The following is an 8,572-nucleotide window of genomic DNA, read 5'->3' as shown; positions in this document are numbered from 1 at the left end:
TTAGCTTCTATAATTGCAACATTGTTGCTTAGAGTGCAGATCAGAGCCGGGCTGCGACAGGCAGGGAACCTTGGCTTCCTCCATCACTGGAGCAAGCAAACCTCCTGTTTGCTTCATCTGCCTGGCTGCCAGCCGCCATCTTGGTTGGCAGTTAATTTGCACATCCTGCTGATTAGCCAATGGGAAGCGTAGCGAAGGTATGGTTAATTACCATGTTTGTCTATTATTAGATAGGATGTGAAGCCCATATGCTTTAAATGAATAGGTGATTTGCAGTGAACATTTGCAGATTCAAACTGAAGACATCATTATCTTATTGAAACACAATCTAAATATATATAAAGGCCTAAGTGACCATTACGAACAAATGACCAGAACGACTGGTTGACCAGTCATTATGATGTGCATTGACCACCAGGGGACAGACTCTCAATGCAGGAGCTGTCCCCTGGTGGTCAATGCACTCCCACAGCCAATCTCCCATGGCTGGCTGGCAGCATCGGTGGCCGACGTCCATTCCTTCTGTGCCCAGCCTGGCGACTGTTGCCTTCTCTCCCGACCTCAGTGGGGTCTTCAGCACTGGGCTGGGACAGGGAACCAGGGGTGGTAGGCGGCAGATGTGGCCCCTTTCCGAGGGCCAGCCCGCTCCTTAGGGCTGGTGGCCAACTCCCATGCCCTGTTCCTCCCCCGGCTGGCAGGCCCCTATCGGCCCGGCCCTGATCGGCCCTGATCGCCTGATAGGCCTAGGGACCCCACCTGTGCAGGAATTCATGCACTGGGCCTCTAGTTTCAAAATAAACACGACCAAGTGGTGCAGGAAGTAACTCAACTTCCATGCCTCCCAATCCAGCCAAAACTTTCCAGAAGAAAACCAGGTTTCAATTCATGCTGAATTATTCAAGTGGAAAGAAAAACTATGTCAGTTAGAGACAACACATGGGATGATTTTTTTAGTTTTAGAGAGATGGACTAAAGCTCTAGTCAACCTTACGTTGAGACTTTGTTTCATGTTAAAATTTATTTTTCTAGTTACCTAAGTGATACCCGGAGTGAAAAATGAATAAACAAACACAATGAGTTTGGCAATTTTGGGGGCCAAACAGGTTTGGAAAGGAGATGGAAGTTATGACTCATTTAATTATTTCAGATCAGGAAGATTTAATATTAGCCCTTTGGCAGCCTGTTTCTCTGATGGTCAAGAAGCAGGATCCTTAGCGTAATGAATGTGTGACAGTGGCATGGTGTGGTACCTGTCCTCTTCCTAATCCCAAATCCTGAACTTTATATCTGCATGCTTTTGGAAAAGAAAAAAAGCATGGTTTTTGACAGCAAATTGACCCTCAAAATAGGATTTTTTTTAAAAAGCTTCTCTTTGCACTCATTATTAAATTGAGAAACATTGTAGAGTTTGATTAGAAAGGTGATTGTGTCAAGACAAGACTAATGAATAGGAAGGTATTTGTGGGTTAAATATAAACAGACTACTTCCAGAATGTTTAAATATAGATAGAATTTATTAATTTATGCAGGAAGCCAAAAATAGGGAACAAAAGGACCTGGAATTTAAATATACTGTCTAGATTCAGGACACTATTCTTCAGCAATTGAAATTTACAACTCTCAATTCAATCAGAGCAAAGAGATGTACAATTGTCTGGAGGAATCAGGATAGTCTTGTGCTAAAGGGTAGAAATTCTGATACCACCTTCTCCCCTTACAAATTGTGATGCTGATTGCATGAAGGAGATGGTCGAGGTATATATATACATATAAATAAATAATTTTTATTTAGACTTCTGTCCAATGATGCAGTAGGATAATGCTAAGGAAGAGAATATAATATACTTCTGGTTCTAGGGCTATGAGAACCAGGTAATCAAATTTGGAATATTCTCATTAGGTTAGAATAAGAAAGTGAGAAAATCAGTAGCAGGAAATACAGAGTTTGTTTCCATTGACCCTTATTCAAATAGGCAGTTATTTCAATAAGCTACATTACCTAGCAGAGTCTGAGAGACAAAGACTGAAAACGTGTATTTAAGATAGAAAACAGACTTTTAAAAATGTAATAAATGGTTTGCTTTACATCTCATTCACATTCTGTGGCTGGAGAATACCACGCCCCACTTATATAACCTTATTATCCAAAAGCTCACTAGATGGAAGTCAACTAGGAAATGAGAGAAAATGTTTATTGGGTGTGTGTGGGCTCACCCAGTTTATTCACCTCTGGAGTGGAAGTAGAGGGAGAAATAAAGTCTGTTTATAAAGTTCAAGGTCTATGGAGAAGCCCTGAAATTGCTCTTCCCAAAACACAAGACTGATTCAATAGAAGAAAAGAAAAATGATGAAAAACATCTCATCCCACAAACCTAGTGATAGTGTCTCTGGCAGCCCCCGGGCCAGCAGTTGAGGAAGGAGAAAGCTACCTGCTGGCGTTAGGACTTATTGAAGGCTGCCAACACAGCCCAGGTCATCTCTGTGGCACTGTGCTTTGTGCCCACCAAATCAGGGTCCAGTTCTACCAGGTCCTTGGCTTGATTCGTTGCCACACCATACTTGCCATCTGTCAGAGGGAAGACATTTCCTAGACATTTCATGTCAGAGGAGTGGGCTAGCACCGGGAGTGCCCATACTCAGTGACGCTCACTGCCCATACGTTGAGCATCATTGACCTGCTTTAGGGCACGATCTCGAAGTTCTTTTCAGTTAGTCGTCGTTTCTCTGTTGTATTGGTTGCTGGATGAATAGCCATGTCAAATAGGAGGAAATTTTGCTTCTCGGTGGTTAGAATCACCTTCTCTTTTAGGTTCTTTGCAATGCACTCTCTTACATTTCTCAGCTGGTATTGTAATTTGAAGGGGGTCCAAGTCTTGCCAGTGAGTAGCTCTATCCATGTCTGGACAGTTTCTGTGGGTCAGTGGCTTTGATGTGTTTGAGAGTTTCATCCAGTAAAACATCACCCAACAGGCTCTCTGACTTCAGCAGTACCTGTCTGTCCTGTAATCACTTCTTACGTATGGTGGGGGTTCCAGATAGAGTGGATCCCTCAGGACCAGCTCTGTCAGAATGCCCCTCGCAGTCCAGACGATGTGCAGTCATTCCAGAAAGGTGTGTCACCTCTTTACCTTTTAGTCCCAGAAGCAGTGCTTCTTCCACTACTTCGTGTGGCGAATATCCTTCGTTTCCAGAGTCTTCACTGCCTGGAGTCCTGCTTTGATGAGCATCTTCCTCACTTTCTACCTTCTTTTCACAGTTCTTGCTTACTCCCATGCCACTCAGTGAGTCACAGTGGTCACTCTGAAGTGTTTCTGACACTCCTAGTTTATGGCCCGAGGGCAAAAATGTTCTCTTTTGAACAGAATTAAATCAAGAACTATCTTAACCAGTGGTGGAGTAATTAGGAGTAAATTGTTCTTTTCTCTACCCATTTAAAGCATCTCTACTCACCACCACTATCTCCCCTTTGTTGTGTTCACCCTTCCCCACTCAATCCACTCTGTTCTTACTCTGACATTTCCTATAATCTGACCTCTGATTTCAGATGTTGACTGAGTCAGGGTATTAATGAATACATATTCCTGTGATTCCCAGTTCTACCCACCAAGAAAACTTTCAGTCTTACATTTTACTCTTTTCTGTTAGCATTAATGGATTTCCCTGTGACAAGGAAGACAAAGAAAAGAGGTTCTTTAAGAAGAGTTATGCCCTGACTGTGTGGCTCACTTTGTTAGAGCATGATCCCATGCACCGAAGGGTCACAGGTTCGGTTTTTCAGTCAGGGCACATGCCCAGGTTGCAGGCTTTAGCCCCCATAGAGGCTCTTACAGAAGGTAACCGATCACTGTTTCTCTCCTACATCAATGTTTTCTCTCTCTCCCTCCCTCTACCTTTCCTTCTCTCTAGAATCAATGTAAAACATATCCTCTGGTAAGGATAAAGGATTAAAAAGAAGAAGAAGAGTTACCATTTCTGCTTTGTACTTGCTGGGGTAATAGTAATGATGAAGCAGCCAAACAGGCATGCTCAGTACTAGGAGTCAGGAAAAGGTCAGAGTTGGAGATTAGCGAGTACTTTACTTGGAGAGTGAAGCCATGATAATTTCTGGAAAAAACATTTTTGTAATCACTCCTATGTAAATGTATACATAATCCTGAGGAAGAATGAAGTCTGTTAACATAAGTTGAAAAATACGTTAAAATAAAAATTGAGCTGGCAATTGAATAAGAAAGGAAAATAAGTTTAAACTTCTCAAACATCAAATCATGAAGTAAAATAATTTGGGGTAGTTATTTTTATATTAGTTGTGTAGACCTGAAGTTTCTTTAAATTATAAAATTATATTATCCCAATTCTACATTGAAATAAATGGTGAGTTGGGAAGAAAACTATATTTCCATTTTTAAGAACTAGGTTCTACTCTGAGTTTTGCCACTCAAGGCATATTTTTATACACTTAATTATTTACATAGCAATTTGGTGATCACCTAATACACATTATCAAGCAAATTGTTTACAAATCTAGGCTTATTTTTCACCTTTCAAAAGTAAAAATTTTTATGTAGCTGTTGAGGTGATTACATGACATAAGTCATGTGACAATAGCCATCACATTATCTGGTAAATACTAATTTATTCCATTTTTAAGATTTTGGTATCATTTATAGTTATTATTTAACTAACCGTTTTCTAGTCTCATGCCAAATATTATGCTACTCCTTGTTATTGCACCTCCTCTTTGTTAATCAGCCAGATAGGAAATTCCCAGGTGGTGGTGAGTGCATGTAGCCACTGCCAGGAGCTGAGAAGCTATTGATTTGATAGTTGTTTTTGGATCAGTGTGAGGCTGGCACTCCCAAGGACCTTTTGCAGCCAAACCCTCTTGGCTTACGGGGCAGAGTCAACTCCCAGGCCAATAAGAGAGACCTCCTGAGTAAAATCAATCACTTGAAATGGCACAAAATCAAGAGTACTTTTTTCATTGTTTTCAGTACCAAAATGACCTGATCTTCCTCCACCAAACAGATTTGCTATCTTGGGACTGTAGGTGACAGAAGGCTCTTTAAAGGCGACAGTGAAAGGATAATCAACCACCCACTTCTTTGGGTGAAGATATAATGTGAAACTAAGAGCATAAGAAAAATTTAAAAATGAAAATAAACACGTAGCATTGTGTTTTAAGCCTAATGATAACCTTTCTAATTTACTTCAGATTCTGTCTCTATGCATCTAGGTAGGAATAAGCATATACTCTCTCAGATTTTTTTCCTTAAAATAATATATTCAATAATATGCTTTGGGATGATAAACATTTATAAGTCACCTTTTTCACATATGTAACAAGAATATCACCATTGCTTTAAACTAAAACATTCCATATTTTTGTCTTTTCTGAATGTCAAGGGAGAATACATTTTTAGAGATGTATTTCTTTAAATGTTTGCTTGATTTTGACATTTTTGTTGATTTCTTTCTGAAATTTTATTGACATGCAAAAATGCATGTTTCTGAAAGGATAGAAAATATTTGTTAAAATAGGTAGGTGTGGTTTACTTAAGGATGTATCTCATCCTAAAAGATCAAGAGTTATGTCAAAAACACTTGACATCTGCAACGTAATTCCTGGGACAGACGTATGTTTAGAACATAGGCTCTTTAAACTCTGTTTAATTGAATTACTTTACTACTGTAAAATACTGAGTAACATTTTTTTCTTTTAAATTATGTTCATGTCATATATAATTTATAAAATTTGCCAGCCTTCCACACTGACCAAATGAGTGTAGCAATCATCTATGTGAATGCTATCAGAGTAAAATAGCCAAACATTTAGAAGCAGAAAATTCTCGTCCACAATAGCTCCCTGAAAGCCAGATCCCCTGAACCTCAGTATTTTTTTTCATCTGTGTAATTGCAATGATGACATTTTCTCCATCCTTTGTCAGTATCGTTATGGTTATTATCCTGAAGGGGATTTTGAGCCAATGGAATAAACTTTGACATGAGGATAATGTTGTAAAATCCCTTTTATACTTCTCTAACAGCTCATCTTCTTAGCACAGGTATTAAATTTCTCACCTCTTACTCATTATCTCTGACCTCGTCCGTAACCTCTGCCACATCTACATGCCTCATAAAGGCTTTGGCAGAGAAGCAGCCATAATGCTATCCTGAAATAGTTAGAAATGTTGATTCTCCTATACTGGAAAAAGAATACCTGAAGGCAATATTCTTAATATTGCCATCAATTAAAATTATTTTAACACCCTAACTAAAAACCCATACTTTTTAACAGTACTCTGTTGAGTTTTATGCCATTTTATTGGTATGGTACAGTGGCAGTTGTACACTTATTTTCATTATGGGATAACACCAAAATGCTGTTGTTTTTGTTTTGTTTTGTTTTGTTTTCAAAAAGAAGGGACTTATAATTGAACAATATTGAGAAGCCACAATAATATTTTTTGAAAAAGTTTGTACAATAAGTGAGAAACTCAGAGGGTACAATTAAAAGTCATTGTTGTGATGACCACAATGTGCAATCACCAATAAACACAACGACAAGAATAGCCCATGTGCTATGCAGTGGTTCCAGGGGATAGGTTGTGATGCCATGCCATGACATAGGACATGCTCAAAGAGGATCCCTCTGGTAGGGAAGAACATGGATTCGGACTTAGACATGCGGAGTGTGAGGTGTGTGTGAATGGCATTAGACAGGTGGTATCAATTAGGCTGAAGAAATTGGAAGTGTAGAGCTCAGAGACCTGGTCTTGAGCTCCGTAGCCCCTGCAGGTAAGGGAACCCATTGAAGTCCTGTTTCTGAATAAAGTCTCCCAGAGAAATAGTATCAAGTGAGAAAAGAAGAGGGCGTGAAATCAGATCTTTAAAAGCAATCCCAACCTATTAAAGGCAGACATGGGAGACTCAGAAGGCACAGAGGGTCGCCTCTGTGTTACTCTATTGGTGCAGCAGCCGTAAATCCACCAGATTCCAGGGGAAGCGACAGAGACCCCCCTCTCCAGGAAAGCTTGTGCAAGCATCAGTGGCCATGCTTGCAAGGCACCTCGGCCAGCCCTCGGACTTCAGTTTATTTACTCCTCCGTGTAAAGTACAAATTCTCCTCCTAACACCCGACACCCACTCCAGTTGCATTCTGTTTGAGGTCAGGCCCCGTGTCTTATCTAATGAAGTCCAGGTGCAGAGGCTCCTTGAGTTTGGTTGCTGAAGTAGAAGTTCGATTGATATTAGCATCTGCGAATTAAAGATATAAGCCACCTATCCCCCTGCTCCCAGCAAACAGTGGGAGACAGACATGGGGTAAAAACTTGCTTACTAAGCAAGTCTATGCACAAAGGGGGGAGTGGAGACATCGCAGGGCTGGTCACTGACAGCTCTGAAGCCAGCCAGCCTGTTCGCCGGCGTCCGTTAGGCTCAGTGCTAGTCCCGGAAATGATGTTTTCAGTGTGTCTGCTACTAGAATTTGCATAGGAAGGAAGGCCTGGGAAACTGTAGCAAAACAACTGAATGAAATGTGAATAGACAAATTTAATTGCGTGTGTAACCGACTAGGCTGTTTAATAGAGATAACAAAATACCGTTTTCTAAACAAAATGAAAATGTGTTTATCACATAATGGTCTGGGCAGTGGTGCAGTTAGTACAGTGGCTTGGTACATGGAAGACTGGGCTTAATGCAGCTGCTTTGTTTTTCTTAGGGTTTTGTAAGTCCTAAATAAAGACCGAAAATACTTAGGAAAACAAAAACACAAAACTCAGATGACACACTGGTGACATAAAATTATGTTTTAAAATAGTATTTCATTTTATGAAAAACAGACTTTATTAAATTAAATAGGAAAAGAGTATGTTTGCCGTAGAATATGATTGTTACTAAGCGCACACTCATACACACACTCATACCTCCACACATAGAAAATAATTAAACTAACATCTCTAAGATTCACAGCTGTTATTTGTGGGCTAGAAATTTTACTTTTTAATAAAAAACACAAATTAAATATTGCAGTTGCCCTGCATCCTAATTGTATAAGCTCTTTAGGCATATGTAAATACTGGATTTAAGAGACACTGTGTCATTTTGCTTAGTTGATAGTTTGGCAGTAAATAACCAGTTAGAAAAATGTATTTTACAGGTGGGATTAGTCTCGGCACCTTTTTCCTCAGATTCCTGGAAGGCTTTAATGATGGAATCATTCACAGCATTGATTTTTTGGGGTCCATTTTTGATCACTCCTAAATTAAACCACTACATTAGTGTATGAATAGTGACTCACAAAATGTGTGTGTACCTGGAATCTCACAATGTGACCTTACTTGTAAACGGGGCTTTTGAAGATGTAATTAGTTAAGATGTATTAGGGTGGACTCTCCATTCAGTGACTGGTGTCCTCATAAGAAGTGGAGAGGATGTATAGACACACACACACACACACACACACACACACACGCACGCACGCGAACATAGAGGCAGGAGGGAGTGATGCAGCTACAAGTCAGGCATGGGTTCGTTAGAGATATCAGAAGCTAGCAGCAGCAAGGAAGGATACTTT

At 40.0% G+C, this 8,572-nt stretch overlaps 1 pseudogene; it reads right to left on the bottom strand.

Annotated features, from left to right (window-relative positions):
- Positions 1-2,438: 2,438 nt before the first annotated feature.
- LOC139013521 (Golgi phosphoprotein 3-like pseudogene) lies at positions 2,439-3,273 on the bottom strand (annotated as a pseudogene).
- Positions 3,274-8,572: the final 5,299 nt, after the last annotated feature.

This window comes from Myotis yumanensis, unplaced genomic scaffold, assembly GCF_028538775.1.
Source record: "Myotis yumanensis isolate MYYU_CA2020_CCGP unplaced genomic scaffold, mMyoYum1.0.hap1 SCAF_7, whole genome shotgun sequence".
NCBI lineage: Eukaryota > Metazoa > Chordata > Mammalia > Chiroptera > Vespertilionidae > Myotis > Myotis yumanensis.
This window is presented reverse-complemented; position numbering and strand designations above follow the sequence as displayed.